At 39.4% G+C, this 11,782-nt stretch overlaps 2 protein-coding genes across 6 annotated transcripts in view; one reads left to right on the top strand and one right to left on the bottom strand.

The window, feature by feature from the left end:
* LOC112140035 (paired box protein Pax-7) overlaps positions 1 to 11,782 on the top strand; it is a 629,290-nt gene that overhangs the window by 462,043 nt on the left and 155,465 nt on the right. The window lies entirely within an intron of this gene.
* Positions 1 to 11,782, bottom strand: part of LOC112140020 (ephrin type-B receptor 2) — a 32,468-nt gene that overhangs the window by 12,799 nt on the left and 7,887 nt on the right. The window lies entirely within an intron of this gene.

The raw sequence follows: 11,782 nt of genomic DNA, 5'->3' as shown, positions 1-11,782 counted from the left end.
AAATTACTTATAATTGAGAAACTTGTAAAATAAACTTAAGGCTTGGCTCTGCTGTGAGGAAACAGTATTGAGGATTCTATCATACCAGTGACCAGCTCAGTCAAAGAAACATCGCCATGGCAACCACCCAGACGGGACAGCAGCGGAGTCCACTCCACAGCTGTGAGGCTGCTGTCACAAAACAGGCAGACAGCTGGTTCCACGTGCAGCAGGTTTATTATTGTAGCTAAGAGTCCACAAAACTAAAGCAGGGTCAGACAGGCAGAGGTCACACACGAGCAGGGGATCATCCGAGAAGCGAGAGAGAATAGTCAGAGTCCAGGCGAGGGTCAGGGGCAGGCGGCAGATCAGAGACGGAAGATCAGGTCCAGGTATAAACGCTCAATACTGCAGGCAGGGTGGCACAAACAAATACTTTGCAGAGAGTGTGGCTCTGTGTGCTGCTTAAGAAGTATGTGGGTGATTGTCTGATGGGAGACAGCTGAGCAGGAACCAGGAACTGTGTGCTGGGGCTTCTGGGAGATGAAGTGCAATTAGTACTCTGGTGACTGTTCCCGCTGGTGCCCAGAAGGGGAGTCAGAGCCCTGACTCCTGAAAGCTGCACTGCAGGACTCCAGCCGCCCCAGCACCTGATTACCAATTTATTTAGATTTTTAATGGTATGGGTTGAATTGGATCAATTCTGTCTTAGATTGATCTGGTTAAATCCTTGGAAAAGAAAACGATTCATCAGTTAATCATTACATTCACCTCTATTTGCATCGCTTCGACATTTCACACTGAACATCTTCCAGTTGTACGTGGTGCTAGTCAACAGTAGAAAGACAAAAGAAAAAGAACCCCTTCCCAGTCACTTCCTGGTTGTCCGGTGCTGATCCAGTGTGAAAACCACCGGCTGAAAGCATGTCCGTGACACTGAAAAATGTTCTTGAATGCACCACACATGCCTGGTGTGAACGTAGCATTACCTGCAGTTGCACCTCAATGTTTTAAAAACTGAGTTGCCCCGAAACTAGGGATGTCCCAATAAGGTTTTTTTGGACCCGATCCAATTCCAAGTCATTGGATTTTGTGTATTTGCTGATACTGAGTCCCGATCCGATACTTTTGTATCACATTTAAAACATGAAAAAATTGACAGATTTGTGTTATCCCTTATCTTTATTTAAGTAACCTTCTTTTATCATTACAAACTTAAAATAGAACACTTCTGTGAAATAGAGCAAGTAAAAACTAGGAAAAAAATAACTATTTTCTTGTTGTATAAGTAATATTTAGTCATGTGAGAAAGTTTAGTGACTTTAGCTTTAACATCTTTAGAACTTTGGAACATTTTATGTCCTCGTTTAAAATTCTTAAATCTAAATGTTGACTTTGTTTTAGCATGAATTTCATGACTAGTGTTCATGATTAGTGTTCATGACTAGTGTTCATGACTAGTGTTCATGACTAGTGTTCATGACTAGTGTTCATGACTAGTGTTCATGACCAGTGTTCATGACTAGTGTTCATGACTAGTGTTCATGACTAGTGTTCATGACTAGTGTTCATGACCAGTGTTCATGACCAGTGTTCATGACTAGTGTTCATGACTAGTGTTCATGATTAGTGTTCATGACTAGTGTTCATGACTAGTGTTCATGATTAGTGTTCATGATTAGTGTTCATGATTAGTGTTCATGACTAGTGTTCATGACTAGCTCATATCATTATCAGTTTTCATTTATTGTTTTTTTTAAAGATTATGTGATTTTTTTTAAGCTCTTTAGAAATCACATTTTCGGTTTTGTTACCACAGTAGTTAATTTTCGTTACTTTTATTTCTCTGTCAGATAAATAAAACAGGCATATCACAGGACAGCTCGGGTCCTAAGGAGTTATATCACGGAGCTAGCATGTAGCAGTTAGCAGCTGATGTGTAGCCATCTGTCTGCAGCATGAAGAGCTTCACATTCAAACAAAAACTCTGTATTTTTCTGTAGAAATGCCTTTATAGATTGTTGTTTACATTAAGACAAACCAACAGAAACACCTGCTGTCAGTTTAAATCTATTTTTAAAAGAGTTATTGATCCCAGAAGTCTGAATCTGTGATCATCTAGCTATCTTGACAGAATTGTTTATGTTGGCCTCCTGCTTGAGCTGCTGCCGTTTTCTGCTGCGTTTTACGGGAACGACAATTTGTGATATTTTGATGAGTATTTATCCGGAATAATTAATTGAAATATAAAGTGCTGATCATAATAAGAAATGAAATTTCCGATCCTTATCTGGGAAAACGTCCGATTTTGATGGAGTCATCGACCACATGATTTCCGATCACGTGATCAGATCGGAACATCATACCTGAAACCGTCACTTCTGTAAAGTTCTCATTTCAGAGCTGTCACCAGTGACAGCAAATAACAGTGTTTGAACTAACATAACTATTTACACTGTTTACATGCATGAAACTAGTTCTAAAGACTAGAACAGCATCTTTGGGCCAGTTAGTAACACTTATGCAACATTAATGCACGGTGCAACGCTGCTTTTCTCCACTTCAGAATCAGCTGGAGTTATCTTAATAGACGAAATAGTTAAAGTCGAAGTAATTCAGGGAACACCAAAGTGAGCTAAAACTTCAGTGTTCATAAGTTAATATTAGACCCCATTTTTTTATCTCTGTTTTAACATACATCTGTTGTTCATTTGGACCCCATAAAAAAGTACGAGGGTTTTTGTGTGAAAGTTTTCAAGCTCCTCCTTGGAAATTGAATCAAAAATATGACTGTAACCACAAACTACTAAAGAGAAAAAACAAAAACAAACAAACAAAAACAATTGAAGCAATTCATCATATGATACTATCAACTTCTAAAAGCTAATTATATACTGGTTTCTATTAATGTACTTGGTACAGTAAAGTTTGCCTTGAATGGATGACTAAAACAATCTAAAAAGTCCTGGTAATACAGCAATTTATGGAGGCTCAACTAATCACTGCTGTACTGTGCAAGACTCGGCGTCATGGTAACAGACACTTTGCTCTATTAGAGAGTTTACACTTCACACAGCTTCCAAAATTGGCCATCAAATAGATTCTAAGAATATCACATGACATACTGGAAGTGATATGAACTACATGGGTGTGAGATGATGCTATTCCTCTGAACCACGATCAGAAGAAAGCTCCAGTGTTCCGAATGCAACGAGCACCAAATTACGTCCAGCTTTTATTTCCAGCATAAACTGGTTTTGATTTCATACCCAAACTTTTACAATGTCAAGCACCATATTGCATTTCTACTTAGATTTAACATTTAGATTTAGATTGAATCATCAGCTTTAGGATTTCGAATTAAAAAGTCAATTTAAATTTTAAATGTTGTTCTACCTGTCTTTTTATTTTTAACATGTAAATATACTTGTTCTTTATCATATCTGGAACAATTTTAAAAATGACCATATTCACAATGTTGTGGATTTGGCTAAAACTGTCATGAGACAGGTTAGTTTTACACTACTGATGATGTGTTGTTGCGATTGTTATTCTTGCACCACATCCTCCATGCTGCAACATTCAAAACAAACATTTAAAAACTATTGATTATTTTTTTTGTAGATCATTTTACTTCTCAAACAGCAGCCCAAGCCAATCTTCTCTTCATCTTCCATTTTTTTTAATATAATTCTCGGCTTCAGGGTGCACGGTGGCTTCAGTGGTTCTCACTCTTTGTCTCACAGCGAGAAAGTCTCAAATCTTGTCCGGGTTCTTTCTGCGTGGAGTTTGCATGTTCTAATTGTGCTTGTGTGGGTTTTCTCCAGGCAATCTACTGTCCAAAATAATCCTTCACAGCTGGATTGAGGATTCTGAATTCCTCCTCGTGTGCACGTGAGTGTGCCCCTGCAACAAACTCGTCTCTAACCCCGAATCAATTTATGTCTATCTAAGTTGACATTACCTGTTTGACTCCAAATTCCAACTTGTGAAACTACAACTCGAACCGTGTCCTGATGATGGCCTTCAGATGTATGCTGACGACACCATGGTTTATGTTTCTGCCATCAGCAGCACACTGACAAAAAGCCTTGAAAAAGTGTCGGCTTGTTCAACAGCTCCTGTTTAACTGCATTTAAAGAAAACTAAATCAATGCTTTTCACTTCAAAGCAGTAAAACTCCTTGTTCAAGTAGAGCAAAGAAATTACTCAGAAGTGATATTAGATTCTCAGTTAAATTTTAAAAGTCACATTTAAACAGCCAGCATGAGTTGTTTCAGAATGATGTTTAACATTTGAATGCGTTCATGTGTTTGTTAATACAATATACTGATCTCACTTACACTTCATCACTGTTTGGTCTCTGACCAGTCAACTTAAATCAGGCCTTAAAAGTTCTGGATAAAAAATCTACTTGAGTTTATCACCGTCACAATTTAAGTAAATATAACATTTTAATAATTAATGTACCTCAGTCATTCAAAACAGTTTTTTAAATGTTTGACTGGACTTGCACCTCTGCTGCTTTCTAACTTTGTTAAAAAGCAAGAAACTTCCCAAACAACAAGAGCAAGTACAAGTGGAGAATGTAAAGTCCCCTTTTCTAGAACATATTTTGCTCAGAATACTTTTTCAATGAAAAGGGCCAATCTGTGGAATAGTCTCCCTGTTAATATAAAGCCTTTAATAAAACTGTCCCTAACTGAAAAACAAACTGATTCCTGGTTCATAGAGTATCAGCAGTGTATCCACATTGCACAAATATCCTGTGAAGCATGTGAAAGAGTGATTTGTCTAGTCATTTGTTATTGTTGGCACTGCTGGTATTCCTTTACTGTTCATTTATGATGTCTGTATAAGTTCATCTAGGGACAGGTGCTGCAAATTGGACACACCTGATCCAGGTAATCAGCTGTGCGCAGACACACCAGCCTTTGAGGCCGGAGTCTTGAGCATCACCTGGAAAAAGACCGTTTCACACTCTGAGTATTGTATGGGGAGAGGACATATCTGAAATATGTACAATAAACATACAAAGCTGGAAAAAAGCCAAAAGCATTATTATAATTTATCTAAAAAAATAACTACAAACTTTATTCAACACCTTCAGGAAATATTCTCTAAAATAAAAGCGAGCGTGAGAATCTTTCACCAGCTGAAAGCATCGACTGTACTGTAAATCGACTGTAAAATGAATCTATTTCTAGTCTGGTAGCTCCTCCTACAAACTTGGATGACAGGGACATGTAAGAGAGTCATATTGCAAGAACTGGACGTACCAGTCAGTCTCAGTGTCTGCGGGACTGAAACTGAGAGTGGACTCAAACAGACATTTGGGTCCTGATGGGTCATGCAGTTCAGAATGCAGGGATCCCTCTAACAGAAAGTTTTCAAGCAAATGTACTATGAACTATTATTCACCAATGCACTCACCATAAAACAAATATTCAGTGAAAGTTATCTTTTTTTTCAAAATAAAGCAACCACGGTCTAAACAAACCCACTCAGAAAATAAAACCCCATCAGTTATGACACCAGGGGTCGGTAAGGGGTCGTTATTCACATGCAAAAAAAAATCCCTGATTCTCACTATAATGCAGCTCTCTTTGTGAGATACTTCTGTGGAAATCTCCACAAACCAAAAGATGGAGATAAACGAACTACAGACTCTCATTCTGACAGTGTCAAAGGAGAAAAACGTAGCCAGCAAAAGCTTTGATTTGCATGTCAAGAGGAGCTGCGGACAAAAGGTTCTCAAATGTGCCAATATTGTGCAGTATCACTTCACAGAGAAGATTCTTTCTGTTTGGATTTCTTTCAAACATCTGCAGTCAGATGAGGGGACAGAGTTGTGTTGGGGTCAACATAGAACTGAAAATCACTGGGATTTTTACTACTAGGATTATTTTCAGGCAGAAGAAAGTGGATGGTGGTTTAACGTCACACAGAGGTGGTTAAAGTAAAATCTACCTTCAGTTTACACATGTTTTATACTCTAAAGTACTGACTAAAATAACTGACAAAATTGTGGCAAAAAATGTACTGAGCGAGTGTAACATCAGACATACAAAAGGATTTACTTCCGGCTTCAATGTCGTGAAGTCAATTCAGTCGCCATTTTTCCATGATACGGACGCCGACATGTTGGAACCAGAAATCGTCAGTAAGCAGTGATTGGTCCAAGTCCATCTGAGTCGACGTTTCTATGGCAACCACTCTCCCTTTAGGAGTGTTTGTTGGAAATCCATCCTCCCTACCACTTGAAAGTGAAATCTGTCAAACGTTTTGAACATAGGACATGAGATCTCCTACTCTTATTGAAGCCTCTGATTGGTCAGTTTATAACTTGAAATAACTTCCACTACAGAAAAAATATGAAACGAAATATGATTATCAAGAAAACGATGGTTTCTGACTAATAGACTGACTGAGTAACAGCTGTTTATTTCTCTGTAGAAGTCTATGGGATTTTGGTTTCTTGGAACCAGTAGGAAGTTCCTTTTTGAAAGGTTATGGGGGAGGGGTTACTCAGTCCAGTTATCTTATACAGTCAATGGTAACTACATTTCCAATTGGGCTAAAAACAAAAAAACATTTTGTGACTTCTGTTTTTGTTGAGTTGTACTGTGTCTCGTATTTTCCTTCTGTGCATTGACAACCTATGAGCTTCAATAAACCAAATTATGAAAACGAGACAGTTTGTTTTCAAAAATATAGTCTAATGCTATGAAATAACTTTTAATGTGAATCCAATATTACCAAAAGTTTAAGCTTTAAAACTCGAGCTGGTTTGGTAATAATTGTCAACAAGAATGCTCTGCAAAAGCTCTACATTTATCTTCAATGTTTTTTGAGTTTCTTGTGTTGTAGCAGTCTAATGTTGGAACAGCTATGCTGGTGGTGTTGGCTGGATGTCCTGGAATAGTCGACGTGTTCCTCGGATTAAACACTTTGTCTCTATCCGGGATCTGCAGCCTTCAACACTTACAGAGCCAGATGGGTCCATTTTTCACAGACCCAAACCGAGAAGGAGCCTGTCACAATGTGGTGTGACTGGATTGGCCCAGTTAACTTAGGAGGCAGATGTCTTCAAAGTTGAGGAACAGAATTTTATTCACAGCTCACACAAGCTCCTTCCCTCTGCCAGCCTCCCTTACACTGAGCTTCTTCCCTTTTTATAGATCTCAGCTAATTGGCTGGCCACACCCAGGAAGGAAGTCACCTTAACCAAACAATAAAGAAAAAGAAAGACAACAGACAGAAATGTCCTGCAAACTATACATTTAAAGTCCTGTAAACAAAACAGACATAAATAAACAAACAACTCAAAAAATTACTAACAAAAAAAGTAAGAATGCAATTTCAACCCGTCTCACTTCCTGTGCCCCATCCTTAAACAGGAAGTCATAGCCTTGGTCACCATTTTGTGGGCATCAGGAAGAGGCAGTGAGACATCACAAATCAAAGAACTTTAAACATGTGGAGTCTGTTTTGTTCCTACAGGATATTCCTCAAAGTGCTGACCATAAGTTGAAAGTAGATCCTACTACTTTTCACAGAGCCACAAAGGCTCACTTCATCCTTTAGAAAAAGAAGACGCAGATTTTTATTTGTGTGAATAGACCAATATGATAAATAAAAACTAGCTTCTTTTGCATAAATAAAACAAAGAGAAAATTCCTTTTTTTGAAAATAGTTCATAACTTTTGACAGAGGTTCACATTATTTTCTTTCAAAATAAAGGACACCGTGTCTCATATAAAATCAGCTCAACGTAGTAGCAGATAGTGTAATGTCGGCAGTGTTAAAAAATATGTTTATTTCACCATTTGAGGTAGATCTCTGCCAAAAATACATGAATCCAACTAAGATAAATCACAGCTAATTAAGTGACTCTCGCTATATTTCTCGACCCAAAAGGCGCACTAAAATATTGTTCAAAAATGTAAAATCCGTCTTATAATCCGGTGCGCCTTACTTCTGGTTGTGCTTTCTGACTTCTTGATTCGCCGTGATACACGGTACACAAAAATCTGATCAAATGTTTTAGCTTGACTTGTGAAATGTGCTGTTCTTCAACTGTTAACTATTAGAATAATGTTTTAGTTGGTTTACTACTTAATTACTTTTTACCTTAAAATGGTTTTCAATTAAAAACTGTTTTTCTTTCTTTAACCAGAGAGCCACAATGGAAAGGTATAAGAGCCTCATGTGACTGTGGGGCTGCAGGTTGCAGACCCCCGAACTATAACTTACAAAGATATTTATTTCACTTTGTGGCAGCGGTCAAAAACCGTTTGTCCATTCTGACCAACCCACCTCTGATTTAATTACAGGCTGCTGCATATTTAACATGTCAATTCCTACAACAGTGACTCCCACAGGACAAACAATCTGCCTGCAGTTTGGCTCCTGCTTGTTGTTTAGTTCACACAAATCAAGTAAAACACAATGACACAACAGGTCACATTCCACTGATATTACATGACTTGATTGTTAGACAATATGTCTTTAAAAACAGATTTCCACTTGATTTCTCTGCAGATTTGTGTACTGCATGTGTAAATCTCATCATACTTAAGTTGTTTTGTCAGAAATAAAGTTTATGTGTTGCAGTGAAATGCTAGGTCATTGTGTCTCATAAGTGTAAGAACGTCATTTGACCAAAAAAAAGGTAAATATTCCTGGTTAGACTTATATTTTAAGTGTAACTATTATTGCTCCCATTTTGTAAAGACATCAATAGATATTGACACCTAAATCCTACCTTTATTTATTTATTTAGGGACCATCTTACCCAAAACATAGCTACAAATTTACCAGGAATTCAGCCGTCAATACACCCAGTGATAAGGACAAGGTACGAAAAATCTGCTATGGGAGGGGAAGGAAGATTCGAGCCAGAAATTAATGTTTGTTAATAATGAAGAGCATTACTGCAGCTGCACATTTAAAGTGATGCATGCTGGAGCTCCTCCTGGGAGATTCAGCTGGAAATGGGGACAGCGTGGGCTCATAGCGGTGGGGGTGCATGAGGCTAAGTTGGCCTCCTTTCGTGACTACACATTCATCACAGCAGCTCCTCGGTGTCTGAAGTTTGATCACAGCTGACTGGTCACAATATGCTGGAAATCACTCAACATGAAGGAATTCCGAGCAGCTTTGCCAAACCTTCTTCATCGTTAACGGGATGCTCTGTTGGCTTCATAAACACAAAATTCACAATGACATTCCTGCAGAATATGAATGCGACTTTTCTTCTGGACGTGGCGCTCTTTGGCCCTATCTGCCCCTACAGTCCTTGCACAGATACAGAGAGAGCTCTCCATCTTTGTCTCTGGGCATGATTCACTGGAAAGTAGGGCACTGGGGGGAGGGGGGCAGCTAAGCTTAACACACATAATCCTTCTGGACTGCGCCGCACTCTTTGTGTCTTGCTGAATTAAACCAGTAGGGATAAATCAGCAGAATTTATTTTGTTCTGTGTCAAACCAGGCCTTTCAGGAAGAACTTTGAACCAGATCTGGAGTCGTGGATCCACAGACCTCCAACTAAAGTCTCTCTGTGTCTTCAAGACTCATCAGAGAGACCTCAGCGTTGTCAGCGTCATCCACTCAATCACATGGAGAAGCATGACACATCCGTTGGTGCATATATACTGTGTATATAAAAAGAGAGCTCTTTAGAAATTCCTGTCGGGGTTGTGGGAAGCATTCTGTTGTTTGCACTTTCTCCCGGTAGCTTACAGACCCTCACAAGGCCAGGCTACCATTACTGTGGCAAAAAAATGGCAAGCAAAATTTAAGTTATCCAGCCGTACCATTTTCATCCAGATTCCAGCTCAGACGAGGAAAACAAAGACGTTCATGATCTATTTGTCTGCAAGAGGATGATTTAGAATTGTAGAGGAGCAGGGAGACTTTAGCGGACCCATGAAAGCTGCTTCGTCACAAACATGAGCCTTTTCAAACCCCGCTCTTTCATCTGGTCCCGATCCATCACAATTTGAATGAAGAAAAACTTAAGATTGTTTGTCTATGATCATGAGAAAAATGCTACAAGAGAATACAAAAACAGCATTTTCATTGGAGTGAGCCTTTAAATGGGAAATTTTAGATTCAGATTCAGAAAACTTTATTAGTCCCAGAGAGCAATTCATTTGTAGCATTTCAATTCAATTCAATTCAATTTTATTTATATAGCCCAATATCACAAATTCAATTTGCCTCATTGGGCTTCATGCCTGTAGTTTTTACAGATGCACAGATGGAGTCATAAAATATGCACAATAGGTAAAAACTAAACAGACTATAAAGAACGGTCATCCCCAGTGCAGTTCCACACAAACACAATCACATTAATGTGTCAGACCATCATAGTTTAAAATGACTACACCTTGGCTCCACTACAACAATACACAACAATGTCACCTCAGCAATAGACTCAGAAAACACTTATCTAAGTTCAGCACTGTGAGAAACGATTGTTTTTTTGTGTAGGAGTATAAAATCGGCGCCGTGAGGGCATCAAAACAAAGTCAGGAGTCAGGGTTAACAACGACCGCCATCGGTGCTGTTCACCGACAGGGTGAAGGTGGAAATTGGACTACTGTTGGTGGAAGAAGGAGAGGAGGAAGGCGGGTTCGTAGGGAAAGAGAGAAGAGTAAAGTCATGAGTGTTGGACTGAGAGTTGGGACTTTGAATGTTGGAACTATGACAGGAAAGGGTAGAGAGTTAGTGGACATGATGCAGAGGAGAAAGGTAGACATACTGTGTGTCCAGGAGACCAGGTGGAAAGGTAGCAAGGCTAGAAGTTTAGGAGCAGGGTTCAAGTTGTTCTATCATGGTGGAGATGGGAAGAGAAATGGAGTAGGAGTTATCCTAAAGGAGGAGTTTGTTAGGAGTGTTGTGGAGGTAAAAAGAGTGTCAGATAGAGTGATGAGTCTGAAGATAGAAATGGAGGGTGTCATGTTCAATGTTGTTAGTGGGTATGCCCCACAGGTAGGATGTGAGCTGGAAGAGAAGGAGAAGTTCTGGTTGGATCTTGATGAAGTGATGATGAGCATCCCTGGAAATGAGAGAGTTGTCATTGGTGCAGATTTCAATGGTCATGTTGGTGCAGGAAACCGAGGTGATGAGGAGGTGATGGGCAGGTTTGGTATCCAGGAGAGGAATGTAGAAGGACAGATGGTGGTTGATTTTGCAAAAAAGATGGAAATGGCGATAGTGAATACATTCTTTGAGAAGAGACAGGAACATAGAGTGACCTATAAGAGTGGAGGTAGAAGCACACAGATAGACTACATCTTGTGTAGACGGTGTAATCTGAAGGAGATCAGTGACTGTAAAGTAGTGGTTGGTGAGAGTGTTTCCAGACAGCACAGGATGGTGGTGTGTAGAATGACTCTGGTGGTGAAGAAGATGAAGAAAGAGAGGGCAAAGGCAGAGAAGAGGACAAACTGGTGGAAGCTGAAAAAAGAAGATTGTTGCATGACTTTTAAGAAACAGTTGAAACAGGCTCTGGGTGGTCAGGAGGTACTCCCAGATGACTGGATAACTACAGCTAATGTGATCAGGGAGACAGGTAGGAGTGTACTTGGTGTGTCATCAGGAAAGAGAGTTGATAAGGAGACTTGGTGGTGGAATGAGGAGGTGCAGGAGTGTATACGGAGTAAGAGACCATACCAATCCGGTATGGATTTCGTAGATCTGATTCGCATATTTGATTTGGCAAGATTTTACGTCAGATGCCCTTCCTGACACAACCCTCTGTATTTATCCGGGCTTGGGACAGACACAATGAG

The sequence above is a fragment of the Oryzias melastigma genome, linkage group LG7 (genome assembly GCF_002922805.2).
Source record: "Oryzias melastigma strain HK-1 linkage group LG7, ASM292280v2, whole genome shotgun sequence".
NCBI classification, from domain to species: domain Eukaryota; kingdom Metazoa; phylum Chordata; class Actinopteri; order Beloniformes; family Adrianichthyidae; genus Oryzias; species Oryzias melastigma.
This window is presented reverse-complemented; position numbering and strand designations above follow the sequence as displayed.